General features: G+C 40.5%; 1 pseudogene across 1 annotated transcript; it reads left to right on the top strand.

Annotated features, from left to right (window-relative positions):
* Positions 1-310: 310 nt before the first annotated feature.
* On the top strand, positions 311-753 carry LOC100957402 (annotated as a pseudogene). Its single transcript, XR_154970.3, has one exon. The product of XR_154970.3 is annotated as a 60S ribosomal protein L27 pseudogene (transcript).
* The last annotated feature ends 7,150 nt before the right edge of the window (positions 754-7,903 follow it).

Raw genomic sequence — 7,903 nt, forward strand, 5'->3', positions numbered from 1 at the left:
CGCCTGGCCATTTTTTGGTTGCAGCCATCATTGTTGTTTGGCGGGCCCGAGCTGGGGATTCGAACCCGCCACCTTAGGTGTATGTGGCTGGCGCCCTAGCCGCTTGAGCCACAGGCACCAAGCCAGAATATTTCAATATACATATGACATGTAAAGATTCTTCTCAAGAGTACTTGGAATATTGTCCAGCAGAGACCATATGTTCATTCATAAAATAAGTCTCAAATTTAAGGCGACTGAAAGAGATAGAAAGAGATAGAAATATTCATTTAAAAAATTTCTACAGTAGGCCTTGGTGGTTGTTGTCGAAATGGGCAAATTCATGAAACCTAGGAAAGTGGCGCTGGTCCTGGCTGGAAGCTACTCCAGACACAAAGCTGTCATCAGGAAAAACATAGATGATGGCACCTCAGACCACCCCTACAGCCATGCTCTGGTGGCTGGAATTGACCGCTATCCCCCCAAAGGGACAGCTGCCATGGGCAAGAAGAAGATTGCCAAGTGATCAAAGATCAAGTCTTTTGTAAAAGTTTATAACTACAATCATCTCATGCCCACAAGGTCCTCTGTGGATATTCCCTTGGGCAAAACTGTCGTCAACAAGGGTGTCTTCAGAGACCTTGCTCTTAAACGCAAGGCCCGACAGGAGGCCAAGGTCAAATTTGAAGAGAGGTACAAGATGGGCAAGAATAAGTGGTTCTTCCAGAAACTGTGGTTTTAGGTGTTTCTGTTTCAGTCATTAAAAATATTAAAAAAAAATTTCTACAAAGAAAAGCCCAAGACCAGATGTTTTCACTAGTGAAGTCTACCAAATTCTTGAATTAAAACTGAACCATTACAAACTCTTCCCAAAAACTGAAGATGAGGGAGGAAGCATTCCCCAACTCATTGTATGAGACCAGCATGACTCTGAAATCAAAGCCAGAAAAAAAGATATCGCAAGAAAAAAAAAATACAAAGTAATGTCCTGTGAATGTAGACAACAAAATCCTTAATAAAATATTAGCAAATGGAATCCAGCAGCATGTTAAAAGGATTATATGCTTTGGCATTTATCCTAGGAGTGCAAAGATGGTTCAATGTATGAGAATCAATTCCATGTAAATGTACCATATTAATAAAGGACAAAAATCACATGATCATTGTAAAAATGCAGAAAAGCCATGATGAAATCACTCAACAGATGAAGACTAGAAGGGAATTTCCTCAACCTGATAAAAAGCACCTGTGAAAAACTTACAAGTAACATTGTACATAGTGATGAAAGACTGAATACTTCTCCTGCTAATCTCAGTAACAAGACAAAAATGATTACTTTCACTACTTCTATTTAACATTATACTGAAGGTTCTAGGCAAGGAAATTAGGCAATAAAAAGGAATAAAAGACATCCAGATTGGAAAAGGAAAATGTAAAACTATTTCTTTTCACAGGTGACATACTGTACATAGGAAATCCTTGAATTCACTAAAAAGCTATTAGTTGTAATAAACAAGTTTTGCAAGGTTGCAGGATTCAAGATCCATGCACAAAAATCAATAGTATACATTTGCAATGAACAATCAAAAAATGAAATTAAGGAGGCAAAGATGGCCAACTGGAGCCAGCTTTCCACAGAGGCTCCCATCTAGAAGGAGAGTTAAAGGACAGAAGTTTAGCAAGTAAGCTGATGGTTTGGAGCTGAGCCAAGAGAGAAGGTTGAAGAACACACATCAACCCTGCTGAGACAAGCTGCGACCCCAAGGAAACAAACAATAGGTACAAAATCCATCATCAAGCAGACGGGAGTCCCCTCCCCCATGAGAATGGCTCACAGTATACTCTCTACAAACAAGCGAGCAGAGTTCTGATATCCTCCTATTTTATCCCATGGGAGATATCCTCTAAAAACTGGAACTCCTTCCCCAGAGAGGACCCACTAGTGTGCCATGGCACTATCCCACCATGTATAAAACTCTATATATTCTCTACCTACAATTCTGAACTCCCAGAACTCCCCTCCACTCTCACTCTGAGGTCTGGAAGCCTGTACCCCTTGAGGTCCAGAGTCTTGGGCATTTTCTCGAAAGGTGTGGGCAAGGCATGGGCTGTTGCAGGTCTGTGCTGATTCTGTGGCACAGGGGTAAAAAGAGGACTGTGGACCAAGGGAGCCATGTGGGGGAGGGAGAAGTGGTGCCCTGCTGCACAGAGCAGCAGCGGCAGTGGTAGGAAAAATAGGGCTCACACCCAATGGCATATTTTGGAGAGACACTCCCTGCCTCTCTTTCACAACCAGAGAAAGCCAGGCCTCTACTCTGGTGGCAGCCACTGGTGGAACAGATCTGAGACAGAAACACAGGCCCAGTGAGTAAAGGATATGCCTGAGGCAGTGCCTGCCTAGGCGGGGCACAATGGGGACAGAGACTAGAATATGCACATGCAGAGATGGCATACTCCCAGGGCAGGGCTGAGTCAGAAATGCTGCTTTAGTGAGTCTAAGAAGCACCTGGTCCCCAGGGGGAACATAGCTGGGACAAAAGCAGACGGGGCAACAGCACCAGCCCAGGGAGAAGCAAAAACTGAAAGCTGAGGGCGAGCTCTAACTGTGCCTGCCCCAACACAGAGTGCAGCTGAGACAGAGATGCCAGCTCCATGAGAATTGGCAACAGGCAATGACACCAGGCAGGGCTCAGTCTCAGTTTCTGTGAACTCAAACAGCACCTGGACTGCAGGGGAATATAGCCAGGACAGAAACGCAAATTCTGTGACAATATAAGTGGCAGCAACATCAATCTAGGGTGCAGCTGGAACTGAGTGAACCACTCCAGCTTCCTCCATTAAGCACCCAAGGTTGTCAGGCTTCAGTTCCCCCTGCCAGCTAGTGGCAGAGTGTGGAGGTCTGGCCAAGGAGACATAGATCTCCCTGTGACTCAGGCAGGTGCAAACCCCTAGAGCATCTGCTCATTGGAGGGAATTAGGTCACAGCCCTGTGATGTTACCAGTAACTGGGTGTGACAGCAGTGTAAGGTGGGGAAGGAGGCATCAATCTTCTCAGACTAATTCATTTGCTGGGTGGGTCCTCCTCACTCCACAGAGCACTGGAGCAAGTCCTACTCAAACTGCCAGCAGACCCCTGCTATGCAGTTGCCACAGACCTTTTGAACTTTCTCACTTGAGAGTGCTGACTGGGACAATTGATTTGGAACGCTTGACCTGGGCTAATCACCCGAGGACTATAAAAAGTGGTATCCTGGGTGTGTGGTTGTGGGAAGGTTTGATTTTCCTTTTCAAATTGTTGCCCATGGGGGCAGTGGGGTAACTTAGTTGCTGGTATTTCTCCACAGCTGAGACTTCAACCCAGAGTTACTGATTCATTAGGATTAGACAGAGACCAACTGAAAATAAGACAGAGCCACTTAGCCCCACCACACCAAGCAGGTCCCCTGAATCTCAGGCCAGAGCACTGTACATGTTCTTTGCAAAGCTCTAGGGGAAAAGGTACAGACACCAGTCCCAGATCTTGGGCAAAGGGCTGGTTAATCTCTACTCCAGGAGCCCCCAACCCAACTTGACCTTATCTGCTCATCTAGCCAAATGGTGTAAAATAAACATGGGGTGGAATCAGTGGAATAACTCCGGCAACATCAATAATCAGAGTAGATCAACTCCCCCAAGGAACAACATGGCAGACACACCAGAAGATCCCATTCATAAACAAATGGCTGAGATGTCAGAAATTGAATTCACGATTTGGATTGCAAATAGGATTAATAGAATAGAGGTAACGTTGGAATTAGAAATTCAAGGAGCATTTCAAATGTTGTCTCAAGAATTCAATGAATTCAAAGACAAAATCACCAAAGATTTTGACACATCGAGACAAGAACTTGCAGCTCTCAAAGATCTGAGAAATACAGTAGAATCCCTCAGTAATTGAATGGAGTAGGTAGAAGAAAGGATTTCTGACACTGAAGACAAAGCTTTTGAATGTGCCCACATTCTCAAAGAGGAAGAGAAGTGGAGAACAAAAATGGATTATTGTCTCAGAGAGCTATGGGATAATTCAAAGAAAACTAATATTTGCCTTACAGGCATTCCTGAAGGTGATGAGGTTCCTTAGAGAGGACCAGATCCTCTACTCCATCGGATAATCAAGGAGAATTTCCAAGACATGGCAAGAGATTCTGAAATTCAGATAGCCGACAGTTTCATAACCCTAGAACGACACAACCTGAATAAGGCCTCTCTCAGACACATTATAATTAACTTCACCAAAGTTCATATGAAGGAGAAAATTCAGCAAGCAGCCAGATGTAAGAAAACCATAACCTACAAGGGGAAGAGTATTAGGATGACTGCAGATCTCTCTGCTGAAACGTTTCAAGCTAGAAGAGGGTGGTCATCAACTTTTAATCTCCTATACAAAAATAACTTTCAACTCAGGATCCTGTATCTAGCTAAACTGAGTTTCATTTATGATGGAGAAATTAAATACTTTAATGACATTCACATGTTGAAGAAATTTGCCATAACTAAATCAGCTCTACAGGATATTCTCAGACCTACCCTCCATAATGACCAGCGCAATCCTCTACCACCAAAGTAAATTCACTCAGAAACTTTTGATCAAATTCCACCTTCCACAGTGGTGAAAGGATTGAAAATGTCCACTGTACTTTTGAAAAACTCGACACCCAAAATTCTACCAGGCTTATCAATATTCTCAATTAATGGAATGGCTTAAATTGTCCTCTAAAGAGGCACAAGTTGGCTGACTGGATACAAAAACTCAGGCCAGATATCTGCTGCATACAAGAATCTCATCTTACCTTAAAAGACAAATATAGACTCAGGGTGAAGGGATGGTCATCTACGTTCCAGGCAAATGGAAATCAGAAAAAAGCAGGTGTTGCAATTTTATTCACAGATACAATAGGCTTTAAACCAACAAAAGTAAGGAAAGGTAAGGATGGTCACTTCATATTTGTTAGGTGTAACACTCAACATGATGAGATTTTGATTATTAACATTTATGCATCCAACCAGGTTACACCTCAATTTATAAGAGAGACTCTAATGGACATGAGCACTTTATTTCCTCTAGCACCATAATTGTCAGAGATTTTAATACTCCTTTGGCAGTGTCGGATAGATCCTCCAATAAGAAACTTGCAGTGAAATTTTATACTTAAACTTAACCATTCAACAACTGAATTTAACAGACATCTACAGAACATTTCATCCTAACAAAACTGAATACACATTCTTCTCATCAGTCCATGGAACATACTCCAAAATTGATCACATCTTAGATCAAAAGTCTAACCTTAGCAAATTTTAAAGAATACAAATTATTCCTTGCATCTTTTCATTCATTTTGGACCATCATGGACTAAAAATTGAACTCAGTAATAACAGGAAACTGTATACTCATACAAAAACATGAAAACTAAATAATGTCATGCAGAATGATAGCTGGATCATAGATGAGATTAAGAAGGAAATTACCAAATTTTTGGAACAAAACAAATTACCAGAACCTCTGGGATACTGCAAAGGGAGTCCTAAGAGGGAAATTTATAGCACTGCAAGCCTTCCTCAAGAGAACAGAAAGAGAGGAAGTTAACAACTTAATGGGAAATCTTAAGTAACTGGAAAAGGAATAACATTCCAATACCAAACCTAGCAGAAGAAAAGAAATAACCAAAATTAGAGCAGAATTAAATGAAATTGAAAACAAAAGGATTATACAACAGATCAATAAATCGAAAAGTTGGTTTTTGAAAAAGTCAATAAAATAGATAAACCTTTGGCTAACCTAACCAGGAAAAAAGTAAAATCTCTAATTTCATCAATCAGAAATGGCAAAGATTAAATAACACCAGATTCTTCTTAAATTCAAAAATTCCTTAATGCATATTACAAAAAACACTATTCTCAGAACTACAAAAATTTGAAGGAAATAGACCAATACTTGGAAGCATGCCACCTTCCTAGACTTAGCCAGAATGAAGTGGAAATGTTGAACAGGCCTATATCAAGTTCTGAAATAGCATCAACTATACAAAATCTTTCTAAAAAGAAAAGCCAGAGCCCAGATGGCTTTACATCAGAATTCCACCAAACCTTTAAGGAGGAACTAGTACCTATATTACTTTACCTTTTTCTAAATACAGTAAAAGAAGGAATACTAGTCAATACAATCTATGAAGCAAACTTCACCTTGATCCCCAAACCAGGAAAAGACCCAATAAGAAAAGAAAACTATAGACCAATATCACTAATGAATATTTATGTGAAAATATTCAACAAGATTCTAGCAAACAAATGGCAACACATCAAACAAATTATACACCATGATCAAGTGAGTTTTATCCCAGGGTCTCAAGGCTGGTCCAATATATGTAAATCTATAAATATAAAATTCATCACATAAACAAACTAAAAAACAAAGACCATATGATTCTCTCATTTGATGCAGAAAAAGCTTTTGATAATATCCCACATCCTTACATGATCAGAACACTTAAGAAAATTGGCATAGAAGGGACATTTCTTAAACTGATAGAGGCCATCTACAGCCACTAAACCCACTAAACCCACAGCCAATATCATATTGAATGGAGTTAAATTGAAATCATTTCCACTCAGATCAGGAACCAGGCAAGGTTGCCCATTGTCTCCCTTGCTTTTTAACATTGTAATGGAAGACTTAGTCATCACAATTAGGCAAGAAAAGGTGATCAAGGGTATCCACATAGTGTCAGAGGAGATCAAATGTTCACTCTTTGCAGATGATATGATTGTATGTCTGGAAAACACCAGGGATTCTACTACAAAACTCTTAGAAGTGTGCATTGCCTGTCACTCAGTGCGTAGGGTGCCAGCCCCATATACTGAGAGTGGCAGGTTCAAACCCAGCCCCGCTGAACTGCAACAAAAAAATAGCCAGGTGTTGTGGCAGGCACTCCCAGCTACTTGGGAGGCTAAGGCGAGAATTGCTTAAGCTCAGAAGTTAGAAGTTGCTGTGAGCTGTGTGACGCCACAGCACTCTACCAAGGGCGATAAAGTGAAACTGTCTCTAAAAAAAAAAAACAACTCTTAGAAGCCATCAAGAAATATAGCAGTGTCTCGGGTTACAAAATCAACACGTATACATCTGTAGCCTTTATATTTACCAACAATAGTCAAGCTGAAAAAAACGGGCAAGCGGGAGGCGCCTATGGCTCAAAGGAGTAGGGCACTGGCCCCATATGCCAGAGGTGGCAGGTTTAAACCCAGCCCTGGCCAAAAAATGCAAAAAAACCAACCAACCAACCAACCAAACAACAACAACAAAAAGACAGTCAAGGACTCTATTCCTTTCACAGTAGTCCTAAAGAAGATGAAATATTTGAGAGTTTACCTAACAAAGGATGTGAAATATTTCTATAAAGAACTATGAAACTCTAAGAAAAGAAATAGCTGAAGATGTCAATAAATGGAAAAACATCCCATGCTTATGGCTGGAAGGAATCAACATTGTTAAAATATCCATGCTACCCAAAGCAATATATAATTTTAATGCAATCCCAATTGAAGCTCCACTGTCATACTTTAAAGATCTCAAAAAATAATACTTCAATTTATATGGAATCAGAATAAACCTCAAATAGCCAAGACATTTTCAGAAATAAAAACAAAGCAGGAGGAATCACACTACTAGATCTCAGATTATACTATAAATTGATAGTGATCAAAACTGCATGGTACTGCACAAAAATAGAGAGGTAGATGTATGAAACAGAAAAGACCACCAAAAGATGAACCCAGCTACTTACTGTTATTTGATCTTTGATAAGCCAATCAAAAACATTCACTGGGGAAAAGATTCCCTATTTAACAAATGGTGCTGGATGAACTGGCTGGCGACCTGTAGAAGACT

The sequence above is a fragment of the Otolemur garnettii genome, unplaced genomic scaffold (assembly GCF_000181295.1).
Source record: "Otolemur garnettii isolate 467f Iridium unplaced genomic scaffold, OtoGar3 scaffold00292, whole genome shotgun sequence".
NCBI classification, from domain to species: domain Eukaryota; kingdom Metazoa; phylum Chordata; class Mammalia; order Primates; family Galagidae; genus Otolemur; species Otolemur garnettii.